General features: G+C 44.3%; 1 pseudogene; it reads right to left on the bottom strand.

Annotated features, from left to right (window-relative positions):
* Positions 1–8,682: 8,682 nt before the first annotated feature.
* Positions 8,683–12,590, bottom strand: LOC127206171 (V-type proton ATPase subunit B, brain isoform-like; annotated as a pseudogene).
* Positions 12,591–27,126: the final 14,536 nt, after the last annotated feature.

Here is a 27,126-nt window from a genome sequence, read left to right as displayed (position 1 = left end):
AGGCATTGATTCTTTTTTCCCCCTTTCCTGTTTTTAATATTTCCTTTGGAGATAAGGTCCCATGTGTCCAAACTGACCTTGAATTTACTACAAAGCTAACGATGACCTTGAACTTTGGATTCTCTTGTCTGCCTCTACCTTCTGATTGCTGGGGTTACAGGACAGTCCCTTCAGGGGCTCCAGCCAGGGCTTCATGTATGCCAAACAAGAAACACTCTACTAACTGAGCTCGCCAGCTCTTGGTTCTCCTCCCCCACCTCCCCCTCCTCCCATCCTCTTCCTCCTCCTCCTCCTCCTCCCCCTCCTCGCCCTCCTTCAGTTGTAAGAGTGAATTACAAAGTTACAGCTTTGTTATTGAACTTGACTCAAAGTCATGGCCTGGATAGTACCTTGGCTGTCGCTGACTACTGTCTGAGCTGCAAACCTTCTTCGCCAGTCTAGCTGTGGAGTTTTGGGTCTGCTCCACCATAGCAAATGGAGTAATACTCATCCTTCAGGTGGGAAGGAGATGTGGCACTTTTTGGAAACTAGGCCATTATGTGGCTCAATCACATCTACAGGCTGGCATAACCAACCTGACACTGGGACAAAAAACACGAACTCTGGTGCCCCTTTTCTGACTACGTCCCCTGGATAGGGAGGCCTGGTGGCATCAGAGGAAGGATAGCAGGTTACCAAGAAGAGACTCGATACCCTAAGAGCATATATAGGGGGAAGAGGTCCCCCTCAGTCTCAGACATAGGGGAGGGGAGTAGGGGGGAAGTGGGAGGGAGGGAGGAATAGGAGGATACAAGGGATGGGCTAACAATTGAGATGTAATATGAATAAATTAATAAAATAAAATAAAATGCCTCAAGGTTTTCTACCAAGTCCCAGAGGCTGTAATGGAGCTTTGAGTTTTAGAAGACATTCTGTGACACAGACTCTTGTCAAAAGCCATAGGAGAGTGACATTTGAGTTCTTCTTTCTTGGGATGGGGCTCACAGAACCAGAGCATGAGAAACACAGCAGAATGAGAGATAGACTCAAAGAATTCTAGCAAATTCTCTGGGGCCAGTTCTGGAGCCTTGGAACGTTTATGGTGAAACTTTATGAGTGGTATTTTGATACCAGTCCAGATTAAGGTAGACTCCTTAAGCATATTGCCAGAGGCATGAGCCCAGCAGAAGTCAGGGGGAAAAAAAAAGGCACACACCTAACAATCCTGTAAAACTGTGGCTATGACTCTGAGACCTTGACATTGAAAATAAAGCACTTGGCTGGTCTAAAAGATTGCACTTTCTCTTGGTTGACCCATGGTCAGCTGTCCCACAGTGTGAAATGCAAAGTAGGTGTCAAGCCCAGCCAGCTAGAGAGGCTCTTTCCTCCTTTGCTGACGGCGTGCCTCCTTCTTCCTCTACCCTCACCTCAGTTATGGATAGTACAGATATTCAATCTCCTTTTCCATTCATCAAATACTCCCTCCAAGGCTCAAGATGTAGCCCAGCTGATGGAGCATTTGCTCAGCATGCACCACACCCTGGGGGCAGACCTTAACACTACAGAAAACGGAGCGTGGTGGCATGTGCCTATCGTCTCAGCCCTTGGGAAATAAAATGAGATGGATCATAAGTTCAAAGTCCTTCTTTGCAGCTTAGAGAGTCTGAGGCTGTCCTGGGCTCCAGGAGACCCTGTCTCAAGACAAACACGAACAAACAGGAATACTTGTATCCATGCACACCTCAAGTGTTGGGCAATGGCATGACCTCAAAACTTGACTCAAGAAGCTTTCTCACAGCTTCTTGTCAGCACAGTAATTCCTAAAAGATCGCCTCTTGACCGGTTTCTGGATAATAATCAGGACAAAAGGGATGGGTGGTTGTGTAGAATCGAGACACATGATGTCTCTCCCCTCCCCCCATCGCCCCTCCCCCAGCAATTCAATGACAGCTTGTTGATGCTCTCGATGGTGGTTGTCACCACAGGCAGCCTGGGAAATTCGAACTGAATCCAGCCATCTGGATTCTCAAGGGAGATCCCCATTGTCCTCGATCATAAGGATAATTGTCACTTGGCTGAGCACACACCAAACACCCTCCTGAGGCCTGCACGGGCAAATAGAGAGACCTTCACAGACCTTTTTATGAAAACATTTGACCTTCTCAATGAAAAAAGTCTTGATGTGATTGGAGGGTGATTGATTGCAAAAGCAATAAATGATAGTTCCGGAAATGGACATAAGAATTTTGAGCAGTAGGGGGCAAGCACCAACATTATCAGGCAGTGTGGAAGGGCCTCTGTGAGGCTCATGTTTCCTGGCTTTTGTCCGTCTATACAGACTAGAATTTCACTTCCTCCAGGTGACTCACAGAAACTAAAAAAAAAAAAGAAAAAAAAATCCAATCTTTCCTGTCTCTTTGTCTTGGCACTGACCATAAAGACTCTCTCATTCTCCAACTTACCTTTTCTAGGAAGTAGGTAATAAAACTTGAGGGATCTCACCCATACCCTGGAGAGGATAGTATAAATATACACGTATGTGCAATCAGGAAGCATGTGCAAGCAGATGTTGTCTCACTGGCTGGGTCTCCCAGCCCATCAGCAATCCTACCTATGCAAAAGAGGCTTCATCAAAACCCAAAAGGACCAGGTCCAGGAAGTTTCTATATAGCCGAACACATCACGTGGCTGTTCCTGGAAACGGTAACCCCATAAAATACTCAAAAGCTCCATTTTCCTACCCCAGCTATATATACATCTGTTCCTCTGCATTCCTTACACAGTCATTATAATTAAAAGAATATTGAGTCTTGAGCAAATTAATCAAACCTGAGGAAAAGTTGAGAGAATCTGAGCCATAGCCAGTGGGCCAGATATGCACAGTTAATACAATGTGGGGCTTGCAACTGGCATCTGGGAGGTGGGAGGAAAGCAGCCTCAGGAGACTATGTTCTCCAACTGTGAGGCTTGACATGATCTTGAAGTAGACAGAGCCAGTGCTGCACTGGATTGGAGGACACCAGTTGGCACCCATGTAAGCGCTTCTTGGCATGTGGGGAGATCTGGAGTCAGAAGGCCCTTTGTGATGGTTGTTGTGTGAGAGTTAGAGGAAGAATGAGAATTTTATTTACCTCAACACAACTTCAAGCCCAGAGAAAGGGAGGGGGTTGAATAGTGTTTTTTTTTTTTTTTTTTTTTTTTTTTTTTTTTTTTTCCCCTGAGGGATAATGCCCCACTGAGACCTTCCTAAAGTGGTGTAAAGGCCTTGAGCCTAACTTACTGACCAAGGAGTGAGCTTGGAGACCCTTGTAGCCTGTTCCCCTAATCTATGCAGGTCCCACTTAAGGCTCCACAGCAATGGTAGGCAACCCTTTCTTCTTGGGCATGATACTTACACTGGGATGTTGTGTAATTTTTGGAACCGAGGCACTAGCCTTCCTGCTAAACATAGTGGTTTGCAGTGTGTAGCAGTCGTCTTAAGAAACCTTCAGGCATTTAAGGACATACCAATGAAAATGCTCAAGTGGCCCTCAGATTTAAAGGAACCTTCCCGAAAAGATTACTCTTGTGTGACAACAGTAAAACTCCACTGTCAGCTTGCCTAGATCTAGACTTTACTTAGAAAAAGTAAAAACACTTCTTACTATGTCTATGAAGGTGTCCAGAGGGGCTTTGGTTTGGGGTTCAAGGAAGAAACTGAGATGAGCTGTCACTTTGGGTAACAAATTGTTTGGAAGAGTTATTAATACTATGGACAGACAGACAGACAGACAGCAGTACGGTAGGGGCTCTGAGGGGAGATCAGCTTCCTGAGACCACCTAAGATCTGCAGATGCCTTGGGGCCAGTGCGAATGGTACCTGCCATTCTTCCAGAATCCAGATATCCAGGAGTCTGGTAGAGAGAGTTAGAGGACCACACACGGGGGCTTGCCATTTTCCTGCAGCTGCTGTGGCTATGAGAAAGAGACTTCTATAGGCAGGCAGAATCCTGTTGATGACAATGTAGTTGAGAATTGTATGAGACAAACTGAGTAGATTGAGTTGTTGTTATTTGTTGGGGGATAGTCTGATGTATTTTGACACTAATTACAGCTTGCTATCTCTGTGACCCAACTTTTGCTTAATAAAAAGCCATCCCACCTGGGCAGGGGAAAGATAGGTGGGGCTAGGAGAGAGAGGAATTCTGGGAAGAAAAGGACTGCCAAGAGGAGAAAGGAGAGAGACCCTGAAGGGAAGAGAGGAGGCTGCCATGGGTTAGATGGAAGAGAAGCACATGGCAGTGTGGATGGAGAATCCGGCCCAGATGAAGAACATTAGCAAGTATTTGGGATTATGGATGGGAGGTAACTTGATAGTAGTTATTAGAAACAGATGGCATGGGATTGAGACAGGGATCTCATGCCCGCCCCACTATGGGAGGTAGTTTAGAGGATTGATATCTGCTCTGCCCCAGGTTAACTAAGGCTATTTTAAAATATAATAAGTGTCTGTGTCTTAATTGATTGCTAGCCAGGCTTCTTCTTCTTCTTCTTCTTCTTCTTCTTCTTCTTCTTCTTCTTCTTCTTCTTCTTCTTCTTCTTATTATTATTATTATTATTATTATTATTATTATTATTATGTTTTATTTCTTGAACTCAAGGCCCAGAACATGCTAAACATGTGTAGTACCACTGAGCTATACCCCAGCCCCTTCTATCAAAGGATCATAGCCTATAAGATTTATGATTTCCATTCTTTTGAATATCAGGAAACTATGACACTGGGATTTAAATATCCTGAGTAGCTCATGCATCTAGTTAAGTGACAAAACTGGAAATCAAACCTGGATCTGCTTGGAACCTGCAGGATTGTCTTCATTAGTTCACACTAGGCCATCACTTTCAGCTGATCCTCAATTGTTTGCGAGGCTTGTCAAGGCTGTCTTAAGGAGATGAGAATTTAGCCCTTCTGGTCTCCCACATCTACCTATGCAAGCCAGCTTCCTGCTCCTGAACCCAGCCCTAGGCCAGGAGTCCAGGCACTGATGACAGACTCTGTGTCCTGCTCCAACACCCACAAACGGGGACAAAGGTTAACATGTGAGTATGTATTTCATAGTCTGCATTGTAAGCATTTTAATACAAAAACCTGTTGCAAGGACATCTATTATGTGGACCAAATCCCATCTCTCTGGAATGACTCTTTGCTCTTAAGATCTGGCTGGCACCAACCAGAAGCTTTCAAGTGTATCTTCTTACTATTAGGGAAATAAATAGCTCTTTAAGCACGTTTCACAAACCATTTACGTATATAGATACACATATGTAAGCACACACATATCTAAAGATTGTATATTATAACACTTTTGGGCTGGAAGGACACCACAGGAGTTAAAAGTGCTTGCTGCTCTTGCAGAGGACTGGAATATTGTTCCCCAAACCCCAGATCAGGTGGCTCACAACCACCCATAACTTCCCCTCCAAGGTATCCGATGTCTTTTTTGGGGGCCCTCTTCTGGCCTCAATAGGCACCTGCATGTATAGGCCCATACACACATAAATACATAAATAAAAGAAATCTTAAAAATAAATAAATAAATAAAAATTTAAAAAATTAAAAAAAGAAATCTTAAATCTATATTATGAAATTTTCTGCAGATAAACTCATATAACTCTGACTTCTACCCGTTGCTCAGCATTATCTTTTCTTCCCTCAATAATTATCACAACAGTAACCTCAACATGATATAAAAAGGGAGGGAGAAAGAGCATAATTACCAGACAAAATCAATGCCCTCACCTCTGCTCCCCTTGCCCTTTGGCCCAGGAAATCTCTTCCCCTCTCCTCATTGAGAGAGCTTGTCTGCTGATCACATTCTGCCCAACCTGTGACTGCGAGAAAATCTGGACTTTGCACAGGAACGACTCCTCCCTTGCAGCTCTCCATTTTCCACCCTCACCACTACACCCAACAGACAATCCAGATTGTTTTAAAGAATCAAAACAAGGGGAAAGGTGAAAGACATTCTGAAACTGGGGCAGAAGTTATCAGAAAGGTGGCTTTGCTTGCTTAATTTCAGGGCAGACTCTTGCTTCACTGTGAGGCCGGCAGCATTCCTTTAACACTGACCTGCTTGAGGTCATCCCAGAAGAAGCAAGAACAGAAATGACACTGCATACTTCATCTTTAGAGATTTCTGAACCAGGACGCATATGGTTGTCAATGAAATGGAGACGGACGCACTTGACATTTGAGAGGCTGGCTGCCTTAAGTTTAAAAGGGGATGGCGTATTTTGTTTAGCCCCTTAAATCTTTTGCCTTAGGAACACTTGAACCTCCCTTTCAACTTCCCTAAAATTAAGCATGTAGCTGAAACACTTATTTAAATTTAAATTGCAAAAAAGTATAAAAGTCTCTTTTCTAACTTGCACTGGGCTTTGAAGAAGAAGGTCAGAGAGGTCTCAAGGGGACTTAGGGGGGGTCTCTCTGTGTGTTTGCTGGGAGAAGTTATTTATTTTAGATTTTTAAAATGTGATATTCTTTTTCAGACCAAGAAAGAGGAGGAGGAGCGGGGACGAGGATAAGGAAGGAAAGAAGGAAAGGAAGGAAGGAAGGAAGGAAGTCAGAAAGAAAGAAAGAAACAAAGAAACAAAGAAAGAAAGAAAAGAGAAGGAAAAGTAGAAATAGGGATGTTAAATGCTTTTCTCTCTGAGAATGCTCCTCAGTTTGTTTGTTTGTTTGTTTGTTTGAGACAGGGTTTTTCTGTGTACCTCTGGCTGTCCTACAATTCACCATACAAACCAAGTCATCCTCAAACTCAGAGGTCAGCCTGCCTTTGCCTCCTGAGTGTGCTAAGATGCCTGGCTGGTACTGTTTTCTTGATGAAGTAGTTTAAGACTAAAGGGACTGTCAGGCTGATGTGCCTATCTCTTGGAAATAAAATACCATCCCTTGTGTTATAACTAGCAAGGATTTACTGAATGACTCTCACAGTACAATTATCTTTGTTGGAACACTCTGTATGAGCCGAAGGTGTTGGCACATACATGTCTATGACACTCACCCTTGAGAGGTGGAAAGAGAAGAGTTATAGACTCAGGAATGAAGTTTCCAGGAGAGTACTAGATTGATTTTTTTTTTTTTTCATGTTCTGTGACATCTTCAGGAATAGTGTCTTAATGTCAAGTGCTGGAGAGTATCCTGTATGATTGACACTAGCTTGTAATCCTTGGGCGGTCTATAGGAATCCTACTGGGGTTGGAAAGTGTATGCAAAGGGATGTAGTACGGACTGTTTCACCAGGTGAAAGGTTTTTATTGTGGGTAAGAGAGAGAAAATATCCAGAGGCATCTGGAAGAGTGCAGAGAACCGATCTCTAGCCTTCTTAGAATAATGCAATAAATCGTTCCCTGTCTCTTCAGGTTCCTTCAGGCGTATTTACCACCTGATGCCAGGAAACCAAATGCTTCCCTCTGGTCTCCTCCCAGTGCCTGCTGGCTTTTGGCACTGCCTTGGATCAGCATTCCATACTCCCATTTTTTTTTTTCTTCAAGCCCCCAACCAGCAGGAAGGAGCCACAGAAGAGACTGATGTCACCTCTTACCACCAACAAAAGGCTGGAATGTTTAGTTTTAGGAGTGCGTTTGGCTAGAGATGGAGGAGCTAGAGGCTCAAAGGAGATCAAAGCATAGCCTTGGAGTTGGTCCCTGAAGGCCACAGTCTGCAAGCCAGTTCTCCACTTGGCTGGACTGGTTGAGCAAGTTTGGGCTCCCCAGTTTTGACAGACCACTTCGGGTTAACAAGGTGCAGGCCATTTTGAAGCAATTTGTGGGGTGCAGTTGATTCTGCTGCAGGACCACATACAGACTGGGGGACAGAAGGTGTTAACATGTCTGTACTCTGCACTGAAGTCCTCACTGTAGAAAAAAAAAGCAGTTAAAAAGTGTTGTAAGCAGTTGGAGTCATAGTAAAAACAAAGCTTGACAAGCTGTCAGCACGAGCGATGTATAAACATTTGTAATAAGGCTGGATTTTTTTTTTTTTTTTTTTTGACAGAGAAGAGCAACAAGAGGAAGAAGACCTTGAGGACTCAAAGGATGGTTTTAGGAAAAACAATGAACCATTTTTTTCCCTTCATCTAGAGGTCTGGACCTATAGATTGGGACAGGGATGTTCTCAGCACAATGAGAACAGCTTTTAAGTCTATATTTAGAAAGCAAGTGAAGGAAATTTAAATTGTTGAGCCTGTGATTATGATAATATTTTAAAAACCTTTACCAAAAAAAAATTGATGCTTGGTGAATTTTACATCATGCACCCCAATCCCACTCATCTTCCTCTCCCTCCATAGCGACCCTCTGCCCTTACAACCTTCCCCTTCCCTGCAAAACAAAAGAAAACAAATAAAATGAAAGAAAAGAAAACAAACAAACAAACAAACAAAAAACCCCAATTTCAGTGTCACACTGAATAATCACTTGCAAATGTTCACTGTAGTGAGTCATTGATCTGGTTTGAGGTCTCTGGCTTCTGCCAAAATTCCCCCCGCACTGGATCCTCACCAGGACTCCTCTGGGATATCCTGTTGTTTTGCCCTGTGTCATAGAGCTCCCGCGGCTTTGGTTCTGCAGGACCAGCCCTTTCACCGGCTCCAGCAGTCCTGTAGATGAGGTAGATATTCGGGAGATTTAAATCAAAGTCCTGGATCTAGCCCTGAGTGGTAGCTATGTAGGTCTGCCCACGAACTCTTCTACGACCACACCATGAGGGCCAGCTCTCTTGCTCTCATGCCCCTGGGGCTGCCTCACCATTGCCCCCTCCACCAGGGCCAGCACTACTGTGCCGCCCAGGCGAAGTGTGGGTCCTGCTCTCCCAAGTCCTGCAGCCCGAGGTGGCTGTGGGAGAGTTCTTCAGCCGGCCACAGACAACAAGGGGTGCGATCATCTCCCATTCCATGCACCACTGTACAGCTAGTTAGGGGAAGGGCCAGCTTTCCGGCACCTATGCCACCAGGCCAGCTCTCCCATGCTGTCCAGGCAAGGGGTGGGGCCAGATCTCCCACCTGCCGTAGGCAGCTAGGGGTATGAAGTGAGGTATCTCTCCTGCATCCACACCACGTCAAGTCTGATGAAGGTAAGGGCCAGCTCTCCCGCCCTAGGGGCCTGCTCATACGTTCTGCCCAGGCTAGAGGTGGGACAAGCTCTGTTTAACCTTCAGACAACAACATGACTCCAGAGAACAGCCCAGACCAGGATGTCTTAATGGTATTTGGTGTTAACGTGGCCCATTGACATCTCTACAGCAGACCCCTGCTCAGTGGCAGCAAGGGCCAGATTACCGCCGTGGCCTCAGGTGGCAACATGAGCTACTCACATCAGGCTGTTTCTCACCGCTCTCATGTCTCCAGGTCTCTCTCTTTTCATAGCGCACAAACACTTCTGCTTCTCTTTCTCTTCCTTCTCTTTCTCTTCCGCCTCTCTATCACATGCTTGTTCATCGCCGTGCTGCCACACGCACCCTGTCGGCAAAGACATCTTCTTCTGAAAGGTAGGATGGTCGAATGTTTGTCCAACCCCAAGATTCCTAAGGAAATAACCAAGTTACCCATAGCACAGAAAAACCAGTTCAACATAGAGTTGTCCAGTCTCGGGGTTGAACCGTCCCCATAAGAGATTAGCAAATAGGCCAAGGATGGGAAGAAAACACAGCAGGACATGCCGAGACCGTTGTGGGTCTCCACACTGTAGCTGCATTCCTGGGCTAGGATGCAGATCTGAACGTCACAGCGACTCATACAGTGGTTGGTTTTCTCAAAGGAAGAGGCATTGGCCCACTGGCACTTGCATTTGTTACTGGCTACATTGATGGATGGTGCACTTCACCATTTCCCAAGGACCAACAACAGCAACTGCCTTCACGTCTCCAGTTCCATCTCTCTTCATAGCACACAAACTGCTCGGCTTCTCTGCCTCTTCCATTTTACCCCACCACCTATTTTCTTGCGTCTTTTTCTCCACCCCTCAGCTACTTTAAAGAAAGCACTGAAGGTGAGGTTCCCCGCCCCTGCCCCCCGCCAGCAGGGCTCTTTCAATCTGTTAGCAGTTTAAACGTTGCAACTCTGGCACAATAGCTTCCTAGCCTTTGTTTTTTGATTACAGGGTAACAGGTGAACTCCCACAAAAGGAATCAGGAAACAGAACCAGTACTTCACAAGAGGGTCACGCCACTCGAGCAGCAGCAACTACTGAGCAGCAGCGACTACTGCTTTGCAGAGTCCTGAGGGTAGAATTCGCTCAGGGTGCTCTGAGGAATTCTCTTTAGTTTTTCTTTTTGGAAGATTCGTTGCAACTGCCAGCTGATGCCCAAAGTCTCATAGACAGTTTGGTTTTCATTGAGACCTCAAATAATGAAATTTTTCCTCAGACTTCTGCAGACATTCCAAGTAAAGAAGGTCATCTGAGGTCAGGCCTTCTTCTTCTACCACAGCCTTCATGGCTTGCATATCCTTACCAATAGCATAGCATGCATACAGCTAGCTAGCTAGGTCACCATGATCCTTTCTGGTCATTGCTTCTCCAATAGCCAAATTCATCAACCGAGAGAGTGAGGGCGGCACATTAATAGGTGGGTAAATCTGTTTGTTGCGGAGCTGTCTGTCTACATATATCTGTCCCTCAGTAATGTAGTCAGTCCAATCACGGATGGGATGATTGATATCATCATTGGGCGTGGCCAGAATAGAGATTTGAGTAATAAAGCCATTTCTGTCTTCCACTAGACCACCAGCGCGTTCACAGATCATGGCTAAATTGGTGTACATGTAGTCTGGGAAACCTCGCCTACCAGGAACCTCTACCCAGGCTGCTGAAACCTCTCGAAGTGCTTCAGTGTTCAATTTCATATCTGTCAGGACAGCCAGGACATGAGTCTCATTCTGGTAAGCCAGAGACTCAGCTGCAGGTGAGGGGGTGATAATTCTCTTGATAGTTGGGCCATCAGCCAAGTTCAAAAAAGGGCAGACATTGTTCATTGCGCCATTTTCTTCAAAGTCAGATTTGAAGAAGCGGGCTGTTTCCATGTTTACCCTCCATAGCAGCAAATACAATGGCAAAGTTTTCTTCACTGTAGTCCACTACATCTTTGGATTTCTTTACCAAACCAATCTCGTCATGTGGTAATCCAGCAGCAGAAAAGATGTGGATTTGCTGACCCCTAGCAATACTGTTCATTCCATCAATGGCAGAAATATCCTTCTGAATCATCTGCTCCGAGTAGATCTGACACAGAGGGTTGATTGGCTGACCCATGATGTCAAGGAAGTCTTCAGCTAGCACCACAAGACCTTGGTCAATGGGTTTTACTGATCCGTTGAATACCCAACCAAGCTTATCCTCAAACACTGGTGCCTGTAGAGTATCCCCAGTAAACTCATGGGGTGTTTTCTTGGCATCTATACCCAATGTCCCTTCAAATACCTAACCACTGCTTTGGAGCCACTAACTTCTAGAACCTGCCTACTTCTTTTTGTGGCATCCGGTAATGTCACGTGGACAATCTCAGCCTATCTGGGAAACTTCATATGATCTAAGATTACTAGTGGACCATTCACTCCAAAGACAGTCTTGTAGGTAAGATGAGGCTGGAAGAGGTAGTTTGACTCAGAGTCAGCGCCTGCTCCTGGGCTCCGGCCATCCACCCACCAGTGGGCACCGGCAGTTTGGGAGCAGGCCCGTTCATGATTCCCCCATATCGCTTACAATACCATCTAGTTTCCTCCGTCCTGACTAGTTCCGCAGCGCACCCTCAGCACCTCTTTAATTAATTAATTAATTAACTGAGACAGGGTTCTCTGTGTAGCCCTGGCTGTCCTGGAACTCACCCTGTAGATCAGATTGGCCTCAAATCCAGAGATCAGCCTGCTTCTGCCTCCCTGAGAGCTGGGATTAAAGGTGTGTGCCACCACCGTGTGGTTTAAGTCTCACTTTCTATCTACCAGCAAGCACTTTCTCAGACCTTTAGAACTTTCTTTCTAACAATTTAAATAATTTCTTCAGACCTTGACAACTTGCATTAACTTTAAACTTTCTCTTTTTCTTTTATCTGGAAACGTCCAGTCATTAACCACGAGACATAGACGGTTAGTTACTGAAAGCAGTCATTGAAAAACAAGTTTTTAATTAAATACATACTTAAACAAAGGCCTTTTTTTTTAAACCATTGAAACCTGTTTTGTGAGTTTACCTTTCCCAGTGGGAAGCCTGTCAGCAAGGCAAACCTGTTTGTGAGTTTAAACTGTTGGTTTTAAAGTTTTTAAATTTGTATCATGAGCAAGCAACATGTACCATCTTTTATACCCAAAGTTACTACAAAGTGGACTGTTTTAAGGGTGAAAGCCGAGTTTCTAGCTATGAATGGACTGACCAGGCGGCTGCAGCCTTTGGGGGAGGAGGTGGCTGAGTTTGGTTTGCTGCTGCTAAACTGTCTGATAAAATTAGGGCTCCATCATCACTGCCATCACAGAGACCTGGGAAGGATACATTTGAGTAGGAAGTATAGACCAAATGGCCTCTGTATCATTTAAGAATGATGGAGCCTTACCTGCTACTTGGACAGCCAGCCTTGGGACCTCCATGGTAATCTTGACGGCTTGCTGCGGCCAGAGGTCATCAGTCTTTGGCCACCAGACCCCGAAGATCTGAGAGATATTTCTTTGGAGAAGGGACTTGGGGAGCTGACCTACCTTGCGAAGGCAAGAAGAAGCAGTTGATTTTTCAGCATCTTGCTTGTCCACTGTTTGGGCAGAGTTCTGGCAGCACGCAAGGCGAAGGGCAGTTCTTTGCCCAGTGACTGTTGTGGTCACATCTAAAGCAAGTTCTAGGTGAAGCCCACTGGCCTATTTTTTGGGGGGGGATACTTTAGGGCTGCCGTTAGGAGTTGGCATTTCTGTCTCCCGTGGGAAGCCTTTTTTATTAGGCACTTTAAATACTATTTTCAGCAGATCTCTTTTTTGGGGGGTGGGGTGGGGTTGAAGGTCATCATATAATATATTAAGTATACCTGATGTTAAACAAAATTTACCTGTTATAAGTAACTTGTTTTAGCTTTAAACCTTGACTATATATATATATATATATATATATATATATATATATATATATATATATATATATATATCTTGTCCCTGCAAATGAGTCACATGACTAGAAATACAGTTCTGAGCATCAAGGAATTTGATCATTTATAAGGTAGCTATCAACTTGCATTTCTTAATTATCTTTAACAGTTTATGACAAGTTAGTAACTTTTGTAAGATTAGAATTTTGTATTTTCCTTGTGGGTCCCACAATATGGGGAGTAAGGAATACTTCTGACATGGACTCTGCACCCCCCACCAAGCCGCCCCCCCCTGCCCCACATTGATCACTTCCCCGTGGTGGGGCAGTCTTGCCAGGCCACAGAGGAAGAGGATACAGGTAGTACAGATGAGACTTGATAGGCTGAGGTCAGATGTTAGGGGAGGAGGGCTCCCCTTTCTGAGGATTAGGGGAAGGAGGGATCGGGAGGCAGCAAAGGAGGGCTACAATCAGGATCTAAAGTGAACAAATTAAAAATAAAAAGTTAAAAAAAATCCATGTAGCAATCTTTCACCTGCACGATATTTCCTTTAGAAATAATCATTTTTAAAAATTGTGCAGTAGCTAAATAAATTTGTATATAGCAATCACATTAAACTTTAACACTATGTGTAATGAGGTAATTTTATCTGTATATTTTGTTAAACTTCATTTGGACCATCTGCATAGACAAGCAGATATATTATTCACAGAATATAAACATTTGTATGGTACTGACCTGTATTAAATATACATTGTACCAATTGAGTTCTGCTACAAAAAAAATTATATTTTTATCCCTGTTGAGTTTGAGCTTTAAAATTCCTGAGGGATGCTGGCTTTTGTCTACTTGCCAGAAATCCTTTCGTAGTTCAGCTTGAGTTCGTTTCTAGCTGCATGTCCTCTCTGAGACCTAACAGAAAGACTTTAAGAGTCAGATGTGGTGGGCACCATCAAGGAAACGGCGTTTTCTAGACACAGCAGGGCAGTTGCACATATAAACCCAAGGACTGTAATAGCACTCACAAATCTTGTGCAAACGCAAACCAGACAAAACATCAGCCTGGGGGAGGGAAGGAGGGCACAGAATCCTGTTAGCCAAGGAGCTATCAGCATTTTGATAGTGTCTGAGTGAGGGTGTAGTGAGAGGTTTGGTTTCTTAAAGCAACCCAGTTATGTTATGTGGATATATTTTTGTTTTAATCCCAGGTGTGGGATAAGAGGCTGCTTCACAGCTGGTGCTTATGGTTTGCCTTGCGCTCTAGCCAGGGTGTGATTTTTTTTTTTTTTTTTTTGCCAGCTGCAGATAGGTTGGTTAATTCTGGAGACTTTGAAAAGGGTATATATGTTGGAGAGCCCCAAGTGGGCCTACGGAGGCTGCTGTGTCCCCTGCTTCTCCTGGTCGCTGCTGCTGCAGTTTGATGAGAAGAAGTTGGAGAAATCCTGACAATGCAGATCTGACTTGCCCCAAGGAACCCAATACCCCTAATCAACAGAAAGTCATCTAAAGAGGTCTGCCCGCCCTTTCCTCTCTAACCCCCCTTCTCTCCCACCTAGTGCTGGAGTGTTGGAAGGTATTAGGGTAGGATAAGGGTTGGAAGGGTGGTAGATATAGGAACCCAATACATAACTAAACAAATACGCCAACAAAAAGGGAGATTCAGCTTTTTTTTTTTTTAACATTGTGAATCCTGGTAGGTTGACCAAGAGGAGTTGGACAATGCAAACTGTTTTCAACTGGTGAAGAAAAAAAATAAAAAGAAAAGAAAAGCCTTAAAGCTTGGGGTGGGAGGTAAGAGAGTAAGGATGGAAAAAGGAGATAGGGAGGAGTTGTGGGATGAGGGTGAATATGATCAAAATATATTGTATGAAATTATTAAATAATTAATAAAAATAAAAATAGGTTTTCCTAAGCTAGGGATGATGGCACACTCCTTTAATCCGAGCACTTGGGAGGCAGAGGCATGCAGATCCTGTGAGGTCTAGGCCAGCCTGGTCTACAAAGAGAGTTCCATGACAGCTAGGGCTGTCAGATAGAGGAACCCTGCCTTTAAGAACAAAACAAAACTTATCTCTTTATAGTTTTGTCATGTATTTAGTTGTTCAAGTGGTTCCAATGTGCAGGAAGTACTGTTTCTCATACTGTCTTATGATATGGAGGCTGCAGATTCTGGTGTTTGTTTGTTTGTTTGAGATAGGATCTCACTGTATCTTTAAGGTTGACTCAGCTTGGAACTCAAGCTGTTTCCCAGTCTGGCCTCAAACTTGCTGTTCTTCTGTTTTAGCCTTCCAAGTGCTGAGGTCATGGGCATGAGCCACCATGCTTTGAAAGATCTTCTTTTGTTTGATTCCTAGTTTATTGTCAGAGAACATACTTATGCGATTTCAATTATTTTAAATTTGTCAGGATTTCTCTGATCACCATGGATATTTTATTACATGTTCCATGGGTCCATGAACAAAATGTGCCCTGCAACTTCTGAATCTGGTGTCCTATACCTGTTCTTAGCTCTTGCTGGTTGATAGTTCTAAATTCTGCTAATCCTTGACCATCTGCCTAATTATTTTACTAAACCAAAAAAATAAATAAAATTACATTTATGTGTGCATGTCTGCATGCATGCCTATGAACCATAGTGCACACGTGGATGTAACAGGACAGCTTGCGGGAAGGCATGTGGCCCTAGGGAATTGAATTCAGGTCATTAGACTGGGTGGCAAGTGTCCTTGTCCACTGAGCCACACTGCCAGCCCTCCATTAATTTGTTGTGGATTGTCGGGTGGCTTTTTGTTTTGTTTGCCCATCCTGCAACCCTTTCTGGACTGAAACTTTCTATGTAGACCAGGCTGGCCTAGAACTCATAGAGATCAAACTGATTCTGCTTCCTAAGTGTTGGGATTAAAGATGGTGAGACCCCAGGGATCCCGCTCAAACTAAGGCACCAGCCAAGGACAATACAGGCGGTAAACTTTAAACCCCTACCCAGATCTAGCCAATGGACAGAACATTCTCCACAGTTGAGTGGAGAGTGGGATATGACTTTCTCACGTACTCTGGTGCCTCACATTTGACCATGTCCCCTGGAGGGGGAGACCTGGTGGCACTCAGAGGAAGAACAGCAGGTTACCAAGAAGAGACTTGATACCCTATGAGCATATACAGGGGGAGGAAGTCCCCCTCAGTCACAGTCATAGGGGAGGGGAATAAGGGGAAAGGGGGAGGGAGGGAAGAATGGGAGGATACAAGGGATGGGATAACCATTGAGATGTAACATGAATAAATTAATAAAAAAATAAAATAAAAAAAAAAGATGGTGAGACCATCCCTAGGAGAAGGATATTGAAGTCTTTATTGCAGGTGTCTCTTTCTCTCCTTTTACTGCTGTCAGATTTGCTTCATTATTTTTTTGGTAGCGCTTGTGTTTGTGCGCGTGTTTGTTTTAATGTATTGATGGTAAAGGGAGGGCTTTGAACTTTGTCCCATGGGGTGATGAGTAGAAACGACCATGCCAGGTGCTGCAGGTACAAAGGTCAGAACTTGCCTCACTGGGTAAATCACCAGTCACCATAGCCTTCAACCTTGCTATTTTCTGACGGAAACTCTGAAATCTAGACCAACAGTCTCCATCTTCTCTGTCGGTTATGGTCGTGGCTGTCAGAACATGGAATCGGCCCCAGTGTTCTCAGTAATAGCTCTTTGAACACAAGCTCTGAAATGTGAACCGATTTCCTTAACATTTCAAATAAAAAGCTCAAAGATCTAGAACGTACTATCACTGCTTTATGTTGTAGATAGCCTCTCCTCTGTGGTCTTCCCTACTTCTACAGAAGGGCACTGTCTAGGCCTCCTAGAGGCTCGTCTACCTTCCAACCAAGAGGCTTTTCTTTTTAAGGTAGTGGCGTGATCGATGCTTTTTTAACACAACAGTGCATACAATGTGATAGCCTCCATGACTTTTTTGCTTTCTTACACAAGAGAAAGGGATTAAACCCTGACACTAACTAGTCATAGAAAGCCCTTTCCTCGGGCTCTAGAGTCTATTTTTTAGGAAATGAATTTAAGCTAGCCCCGATTATTTATATTGAAGGAAGAAGAAAGTTCTGGTAGTAGGAACTAAGGGCTTTGATATCCCAAACTTGACATGGAAGACTGTGCGGACAAATGCGTTAGCGACCCGCTGTGCCACTAACAGTGCACTGGCATTGACGCAAGGAAAGAAAGTCACTTACCCAAGAGTGAGTCTGGATTTGAATTCTCTACTTCACGCTCCCTGTGTCTCTGACCTCCTAAGACAGAGCTTCAGCTCTCTTCCATTGAGCAGCACAGAAAGTATCATGCGGAGAGGGAACGAGGTACCTTACAGAAAGATTTACAGAGGCAAGGGAACCTAGGAACGTCAACTGACCCAGACAAAACACAGTACCGCGATATCATTGCTTATCAGCCAATGTCCAAATGTTACATTCAACATTTAGGATGGATATTCATCTTTAAAAATTGCTTTAAACCTCCATGTTTGCTGCTCTTAGCAAATGATATAGAAGAGTATATATCATTTCAAAGTATAGCTGTGGGTCAGCTTAGGTTATGAAAGTTGATTAGATGGCAGAGCCAAGGCAAGTATGGCTCATTGCCACGTTCTTCTCTTAGAAGCAGGCACAGTACACAGTTAGGGAAGTGGTCTTAAGTCTTAAGTGACCTCCAAGCACATTATTAACTCTGTCTGTGAGGTCCAGTAAAAGTGCCAGTCATCTCAGTGAGGGCGTCAGTGGAGTAGGAAGAACAGTTGCTCAAATCCCTCCTGCTTGGCCATTCCGACTATCCATGCAGCTCTGCTGGGGGTGGGGTGGGGGTGGGTGGGAGGCTGGGGTGATGGGGGAGGGGGGAGAGAGGGTAGAGGGGGCCAGGGCAGGGGTGGCTTCCCTGATGTTGACACGGGGTAGGGGGGAGAGGACATGGTTGTTCAGAACACAGCTCCCTGAGCGTTAAGCCTCCTAGTGTCAACTCTTACCAAAAAACAGATATAGAGAGGGAAGCATTCTCATAGAAAGGCAGATTTCTTTTTTTATTTATTATTTATTATTTAAATTAATTTATTCATATTACATTTTAATTGTTATCCCATCCTTTGTATCCTCCCATTCCTGCCTCCCTTCGCTTTCATCCTATTCCCCTCACCTATGACTGTGACTGAGAGGGACCTCCTCCCCCTGTATATGCTCATAGGGTATCAATCTCTTCTTGGTAGCCTGCTATCCTTCCTCTGAGTGCCACCGGGCCTCCCCATCCAGGGGATGTGGATAAATATGGGGCACCAGAATTTGTGGGCAAATGGATGGAACTAGAAAGGATCATAAAGAGAGGCAGATTTCATAATGATCCTCAAAGGATTATTTTTAAAGAATTGACTCCTGTAGGAGTGATGTTTTCTGTGATTGCTTTTTTTTTTCTCCTTCCCATTTGATTCTCCTTCATATTTCAGACCTTAGACTTCTACACCAGATAACCACACACGGCCCTGCTCAGGCTCTACTCCTAAGAAGCAGGCTAAGACAATCGTCACAGCCATAGTGACTTCTTGTGTGTGTGTGTGTGCGCGTGTGTGTGTGTGTGTGTACTTTTCTATGTCATGTGTGTGGTTAGGGCCCTGCTGCTGTGAAGAAACAGCAAGACCACAGCAACTCTTAGAAAGGAAAACATTTGACTGGGGCTGGCTTACTGTTCAGAGAGTTAGTCCATTATCATCATGGCGGGAAGCATGGCAGCGTGCTGGAGACACGGTGCTGGCGAGGTAGCTCAGAGTTCTACATCCAGCCACGCAGGCAGCAAGAAGAGAGAGCAACACTGGGCCTAGCTTGGGTTTGTGAAACCCCCAAATCCCACTCCTAGTGACACACTTTCTCCAACAGGGCCACACCCCCCAAAAGTGCCACTCCCTATGAGCCTATGGGGGCCATTTTCATTCAAATCACCACATGATGATTTATGAACAGCTGAAACTGAAGAACAAGGCTCCAATGGATGCCCAGTTAGGAACATGGCCTTAGAGTTGATGGTGTTTGAGAGCAGCAGGCCTTCAGAAATCCTTGCTGTTAATCCCTGGCTGTCATGGACCATCAGGCTTGTGTCCTGTCCGCCCCTGCCCCCCCTCCCCCCCCCCCCCCCCCCGCCCCCTCCTCTGTACCAGGAGTTATTGATGTTTTTACTGGCTGATGAGCCTTGAGAACTCTGGAGCCTGAGGCTTATTTCTCTGCTATTCCATCTCAGCTACTTTCTGCTTCAGTACTTCCCTTGGAGTAGTGCGCTCCTACAACTGGCCTGCTCTTCCTCCCTCCCTCCCTCCTTCCCTTCTTTCCTCCCTCCCTCCCTCTGTCCTCCTTCCCTCTCTTCTCCTTATTTCTCCTCCTCTTCCCTCCTTTCCTTTCCCTTTTTCTTATTTCTCCTCTCTTCCTCCCTCCTTCCTCTACTTTACCTTCTTTCCATCCTTTCTTCTGGGAAATTCTCTGTAAGAAAGTTCACAATCCATCTTTTAAGCAACATTCTTTGAGTCAGGCTTCCAAGCAGTCTTAAAACAAGCCTCAAATGCAATGAAAAGAAAGGGCTGCAAAAATGCACAAAAAGCCTCCATTAAAGAGCTCACAGTTTGGTAAACAATGTCACTGCTATAAGCAGTTTTAGGCATAGGTATATTTTTAATTGATACAAAACTGTCTATTTTTTGGCAATGAATTTATACATATATCCAATACATAATAATCGAAACAGGATGATCACCATCTCTTTCCTTTTATTTTTCAAAAGACTTTTGAAAAAAAAAATTTAGATAGGATCTCACTATCTAGCCTTGGCTAGCCTGGAACTCACTATGTAGAGCAGGTTGGCCTCAAATTCATAGAAATCCACCTACCTCTGCCTTTGGAGTGCTTGGATAAAAGGGGTATGCTATTTACCTCAGTTCTTTCTCTTTAAATATTTATGATTTTTTCTGTGCATGTGTGCTCGAAGCCTTTAAATTCCTAGTTCTTTATAAAGTCGAGAATTATTGTAAATGTATACTAATTGTCACTCTACTGTGCAAGAGGACATTACAACTCATTCTGTCAGCCTTTTTGGTATTTCTCTCCTGTCTTCTACATACAGTGTCTGTTTGTGCTTAGTTTTCATAAATCCTCCGCTCTCTTGTCAGCCTGATAATTCCTACACTGTGGCTGCTCTGCTGGGTATTTCGGCTTCCATTTTTGCAGTAATACAAACAGTTCAGTATTTCCCAATAAGATGTGTGAGAGAGGGCTGGGGAGATGGCTCAGTGGTTAAGAGCACTGTCTGAGCTTGGAGTGGTGGCTCACTCCTATGATCACAGCTCTTGAGGAGGCAGAGGCAGGCAGATCTCTTGTGAGTTCGAGGCCAGCTCGGTCTACAAAGTGAGTCCAAGGACAGCCAAGGTTATGCAGAGAAACCTGTCTCAGAAAACCAGTAAATAAATAAATATAAATAAATAAATTTTAAAAAATCACTGTCTACTCTTCCAGAGGTCCTGAGTTCAATTCCCAGCAACCATATTGTGGCTCACAACCATCTATACTGGTGCTCTCTGCTGGCATGCAGGTGTACATGCAGATAGAGCACTCACATAAATAAATCTTAAAAGAAAGATTATGTGAAAAAAAATTGAGAGAGAGGTTGGGAGGGTGCATCATAAAATGAATTTGTATTCCCGTGGCAGTTTTGCCACTGTGTTCCCATGAACCTATTATGCTAAGTCATGTCATCAGCTGCCAATCGTTTCCTAGACAACCTATCCTGGGACAGCTTAGCGGCCCCAAGCTGTTTTATTTGGGGTCCTTATTTTGAACCTAAATGATTCAGGAAATACATAAAGTGATTATGAGTATATCATAGTGTTTCTGTTGTCATGGCAACACTGTAAATGTATAGTGTAGTGACAGCAAGTTCCTTTATACTCTTCAGCAGTTATAGCCACTCTCCATCTTCAGAGCGTCTCATGATCCTCCGACACTGAAATGCTGTGCCTGGTCAGCAATAACTTCCACAGTGTATCTCCCAGCTTTGCTGAGATTATAAAATGATCCGTCATTAGTCTTCTTGGTGTAGTTACTTGAGAGTTCTACCCTTAGTAACTAAAAACCAGGAACGCAGTGAATGCCTCTAACTGGCTGAAGTGGGTTTCTCACTGGGTGGGTAATAGCCCTACACTGAAGAGTCCTGAGTTGAAAAAAGAAAAGGCAAACAAGCAGGCATTACGGTCTTTATTTTAAATTTTTGCTGCTTGTCTATGAGTTAGAGACCATCCTGGCCTACAGAGTGAGTTTCAGGCCAGCCAAGGCTACATAGAGAAAGTCTGTCTCAAAAGCAAAGCAAAGCAAAGCAAAGCAAAGCAAAGCAAAACAAAACAAAACAAATTGCTGCTTGTTAAACATCTATATATATAGACACCAAATGAAAAAGATGTTTTTAAATTCAGTGCCAGTAGCTCTTGCCTTTTAGTTGTATGTCACTCTGGACATTATATTTTCACATACTGGTTGAATACTTTGTGCCAGACTTTGTGAGTCTGAGATTAAAAAAAAAAGACAATGATCTTGTTTTCATGGACACCCAAGCCCTGTAGGCTCCCACTGTTGTCACTGGCGTTTGATTTGCATAGGCAGATTCACAAGTGTTCTTGTCCTTCTCTACTCAGAGCTCAGCAGGATCACGCTAGGAGGTGGGATGATGAGAACCCAGGCTGGGACACACAAAGGGAGAAAACAGGGACCATCTGTAACTCGTGTCACCTAAGAAGAAATGACATGTCTCTTTAGACAACCAGCTCTTTCAGGCACTGGACGTTCCATTTGATTTAAAAGTAAAGTGCACAGGATAGGTTTTGGGCAGGGAATATAGCCATCCTATCTCTGGGGCTGTTTCCTGCCAAGCAGCCTGTAGGAAGTGCTTGGGTAGCTGCTTGCCTGGTTGCTTTGAAGTAGGTGTTTTGCTTGGCACATGACCTCCCATGTGGGAAAGGCTGGTCCTACCAGCTCTTACGTAACCACTCTGCTCCAATGAGTCTCATTACTACCTTCTCACATCAAGGTTCTTAAGCCTCACCGTCCATTTAAATCTTTCATGCCCCCCAAAATGCAGAGGGAGAATCATGGCCTTACACCCCGGTTCAACCTGTAGAGATTTCCACATTCTTACAGCATGGCGAATGTAGTTTTTCAAAACTCATTTTAAAATACAGGGATAGCAGGATGATGGTGGCACACGCCTTTAGTCCCAGCACTGGGGTGGGGGGGAGGGCAGAAGCAGACAGATCTCAGAGCTCAAGACCAGCCTGGTTTACAGAGTGAGTTCCAGGACAGCCAGGGCTAACAGAGAGAAACTCTGCCTTGAAAAATAATAATATAGGCATAGCAGAATCATTAAGTCTATACTAGTACAAGACTGGTGCTTTAATTTATCTTAGTTTTAACTTTTTCATCTGAAAATGGGAATAATTGTAACTTTGTAGGTTCTTTAAAAAATTTTTTTTTCCAATGTATATGGGTATTTTGCTTGCAGTTGTGTGCTTGGTGCTTATGGAGGCAGGAAAAGGGATTCAGATTTCTTGAGACTGGAGTTACTGGTGGTTGTAGGCTGCCGGTGAGGGTCCTGGGAATTGAACCCTACCCCTCTGCAAGTGAAGTCAGTTCTCCTAATGGCCTACCACTCTCAGCAGCCCCTTAACCAGTTAGCGCTTATCCAGGTGATTGGAATGGCCCGAGTGCCTACTAATGAATAAACAAAGGTTGTAGGTATATGGCCCATTGATGGGTGCCCATTGGTGAAATGCTGGTGCTTGCAAGGCAGGCGCTCTACAACTGACTCAACACTCACAGCCTCACTGTCTTAAAAAAAGGGGGGGGGGCGGTGGACTCCCTCATACAAAGGAATGAAATTCTGAGACATGCTACTGTATAGATGAACCTTAAACACATGATTAATAACATAGGCTAGACATGAAGAGAGCCCATACTCATGGTCTCTCTTAGGCATTTAGAGCAGTCAAAAGCATAGAGACAGAAAGCACAGCAGTGTAGTCACAGCAGAACTCAGGAAAGGGAACACTGGGCCTCACTGTCGAATGAATCGAGGGATTCAGATTCTTGGTCAGGGGTGGTGGCACAGGTCTGCAATCCCAGCACTCAGGAGGGCTGGCCGAGGCAGCCCTTCTGTAATTTGAGGTCATCAGAGACTACAGAGTGAATCCTAGGCCATGGCAAGAACTTATCTCAACCTAAACTAAATCAAGCTACTTTTATTGAGGAACAATGGTCAGGGTTGCCCAATGTGAATGCCCATCTAAATTTGCTAAGGTTCGTGTGATATATATATATATATATATATAATTCTACCTAATGAAGAAATATTTTTAAAGTGCTTGGAACTGAGTCTGATGCACAGACCGAGTTATTTGTTATGTTTCTTGTGTGATTGCCTAATTCTGTCCTTTCACAATTGCATTTTTTTGTTCAGCACTCAGTGTGATGTCATGTCTCCAGCTTCAAGGCAAGGACTATATCATAACTCGGCTTGTCCTGCATTGACCTGAGTGTGTACCTTGCAGTTAGCTGGACTCTGTAAATCATTGACTGGTAAGTGTGGATTCCAAATAACCTGTTTTATAATAATGTGTCCCGTGTTTGCAAAGCAGCGGAGCAGGTTCCTGTGTTTTCTCTGTGGGAGCTTTCTAGGATGGTGGTTGGAGAGCAAGGGTTTGGAATACAACAGACCTGAGTTTGAAGTGTCAACTACCAGGCCTATGTCTTTGGGGGAGTCACTCTGTCTGTCCATCTTCTATCCACTCTAGTTTCTACAATAAATATAATGAAGTAATGTATGCTGAGAACATGGCCTGCAGGACTCAGAAAATTGTAGTTAATATGGACATAAGTCATATAAGCTAAGCAACATTGCCAGCATAAATTCATTGCTTTGAAAGCCTGGCAATTTGCTTAAAGCAGATGCCAGCCCCCATGTTTTAGTGGATATTTCTGCAGCAAAGGGCCATGTCTTGGGCTGCTAACGTGCATGCTGGGCAAACAGAGGGGCCTGAGTTTAGAACTTCCACAACCCACCCATATAAAAAAAAGCTCGGTGTTGCAGCGCGAACCTGCGATCTTAGAGCTGTGGACGCAGCTACGGGAGGATCCCTGGGCTTACTGGGCAGCCAGTGTAGATGAGTCAGCAAGCTTCCGGTTAATGAGAGACCTTGTTTCAAAACAAGGTGAGAACGGCTGAGGAAAACATTTGATACTGATCTCTACACACAGGTACATATATGTGCATATGCACACAACTGCATACTCAGACACACACACACACACACACCACACGCATAGACACACATATACATACCACACGCATAAACACATGCATACACACATAAATACACACCCACACCCACGCAGACACATACCCATAAACCACACACACACAGATATACACACACACACACTCACACACAAACACACACAGAGACACACACCCATTCATACACATACCATACACACAAATAGACCCATACACACACACACATATACAGACACACAAACTTATACACACATAGACACACACACACACATACCCCCATACACAAAGACACACACACACACACCCATACACACACACAGACAGACATATACCCATACACACACACAGGTACACACACACACACACACACACACACACACACACACACACACACACGAGAAGGACAATGCCTTGAGAATCATAAGGGAGGTTGAAGGGGTCGTAGGGCCTATATGCTGCCTAGGCCCTCATACACTCTCAGATGCACCAGTAAGATGCTGAGTGCTCCAGCAGAGTAATAAGAGGCCTCCTCAGGTCAGGGGAGTTCTCACTCAAAACATACAACCACTCTCAGATATAAACGGCTGCCCAGAGTCTTCAGGGGCAGCTGGGCTCAGTAAAATCAGACCGAGATGCCAATATGTTCAGAGAAGAGTTGAAGAACTACTGGCCTCACAAAGGAAGAGAACTGCTAAAGACCAGGCGCATTACATAGAGGCTGGGCTTGTTTTAAAAACTGGTGGTGGGCTGCGGGTGTAACTTGGTTGTGTTTGCCTGGCACTTATGAAACCCTGAGTATGTGAGGTTACGAGGCACGCACCCTACGCTCAGGAGGTAGAGGCAAGGGGATCAGAAACTCAGGGTCTTCCTTAGCTACAGAGTGAGTTCCAGCCAGTCTGAGATACAGAAGAGCCTGTGTCAAAAATCAAAGTGAAAATGGCTGCTGTAGGTGGCTCTGACGCTGGTCAAAACAGAAGGCAGGTGGGCTGGCTATAAAGTAATGAGAGGCCAGTTTTTCCTGTAGCAGAAACCAGAAGTTAAGCCTTCTTATCTTCTACCTCCCCAGAGGCTTTTTTCCAGAATGGAGCAACAGGCATCCTGTTGGCCTCGGGGAAGGCCATGTGGCAGGCCACGTGAACGTGACCATATTTCCAAGCGAATGTGAATGGCACAATAGACTTTCTTCGCACTGACATTCCAGAAGTCTAAAAAATGGTCTTGAGAAAATAAAACACCATCATGTACTAGAGTTAGACCTTTGATGTCCCGACACCTGATGGGGTGAGGAAACACCTGAGAAGGAAAGAACAAACATAAGGAGAGAACCCTTGGCATGGAGCAACCCTTGACAGAGGCTGGTGGTACGTGGCTCTGTGGGTAAGGTGCTCGCTGCCAAGCCTGATGACCTTAGTTCTGTCCTGGGACCCACATGGTGATAGAAGGAGAACCAACTCCCCAAAATTGTCCTCTGACCTCCATATGGGCAACATGGCACACATGTATGAGGGTGAGTGCACACACGCATATGTATGCACACTTGTGTGGGTATACATGCAGAAACACAGGACACAAATAAATAAAGCGATAAGAATGTTTAAAGAAAGACAGAGGACCACAAACCATCCACAGGCTGTTGTGCACCTGATGGGCAGCCACTGCCACCCTGACCCTGACACTTACTGCTATTCTTGGGGTGTCTTGTCCCTGGTGGCACATGAGTACCCCATGTTTATCAGCCAGTGTTTCAGAGATAGATGAATTCTGTTTTCTCATCCATAGCAGATATGTCAAGAAGGAACTTCAGACTTCAAAACCCTTGTGTATAACATGACTCCTCCACCAACTGCCACCCAGAACTTGGAAATGCCACCCTAATAGGACTTCAGGGAATGCTTATCTGTCACTGTAAGGACTTGCCGTGGGTTTGCAAGTATGAGAGAGAAACGCATATGCCTGTGTTTATATAATAGGACGTCAAATAGAACACCAATTCATGATCTCAATTTTGAAAAACATGCTTGGGAAAATTATAGCGGAAGAATATTTACCACTTTCTCCCAGGGTTTTATTATCTCTTTATATTTAAATACACCTTCCTCTGGTTTATAAAAAGTTTAGAAGTTAATTACTTTTATAATGTTAATCTGTCTGGGTTTTTTGTCCTGTATAGACATTTAATTTTTAAACAGAGTCTTATGTGGTCCAGGCTTGTCTTGAGCTGGTTATTGCCTAGCCTGGTCTTGAACTTCTGATCTGCTGCATCCACCTCACAAGTGCTGGAATTATATGTATGCACCACCATCCACTTATATAAGTTTTGTTTTGAGACAAGTCACCATATGTAGCTTTGGCTGGCCAGGGACTCACTATAGACTAGGCTGGTCTTGAACTCACGGAGATCTGCCTGCCTCCACCTCTGAGTGCTGAGATTAAAGGTGAGTGCCATCATGCCTGGCTTTCTCACGATTTTAAAGGGTTCAAATCTCAGAGCTTCAGGAGTACCTTCTGTGTAGGAAGATGAGCATCCCAAGGTTCATTGGCAATGACAATCCGTTACTTTAAAAATGTTCTCAAAGGTCAAGGTGAGCAACAGTCTTCTTTTATTACACCAATTTAGGTTATCCTAGTTTCTATTTAAAATTTATAGCAAAAGTCATGTCATAGTTTTATAAATATATTTTCTTTCTTTCTTTCTTTCT

This window comes from Acomys russatus, chromosome 23 (genome assembly GCF_903995435.1).
Source record: "Acomys russatus chromosome 23, mAcoRus1.1, whole genome shotgun sequence".
Lineage (NCBI taxonomy): Eukaryota > Metazoa > Chordata > Mammalia > Rodentia > Muridae > Acomys > Acomys russatus.
This window is presented reverse-complemented; position numbering and strand designations above follow the sequence as displayed.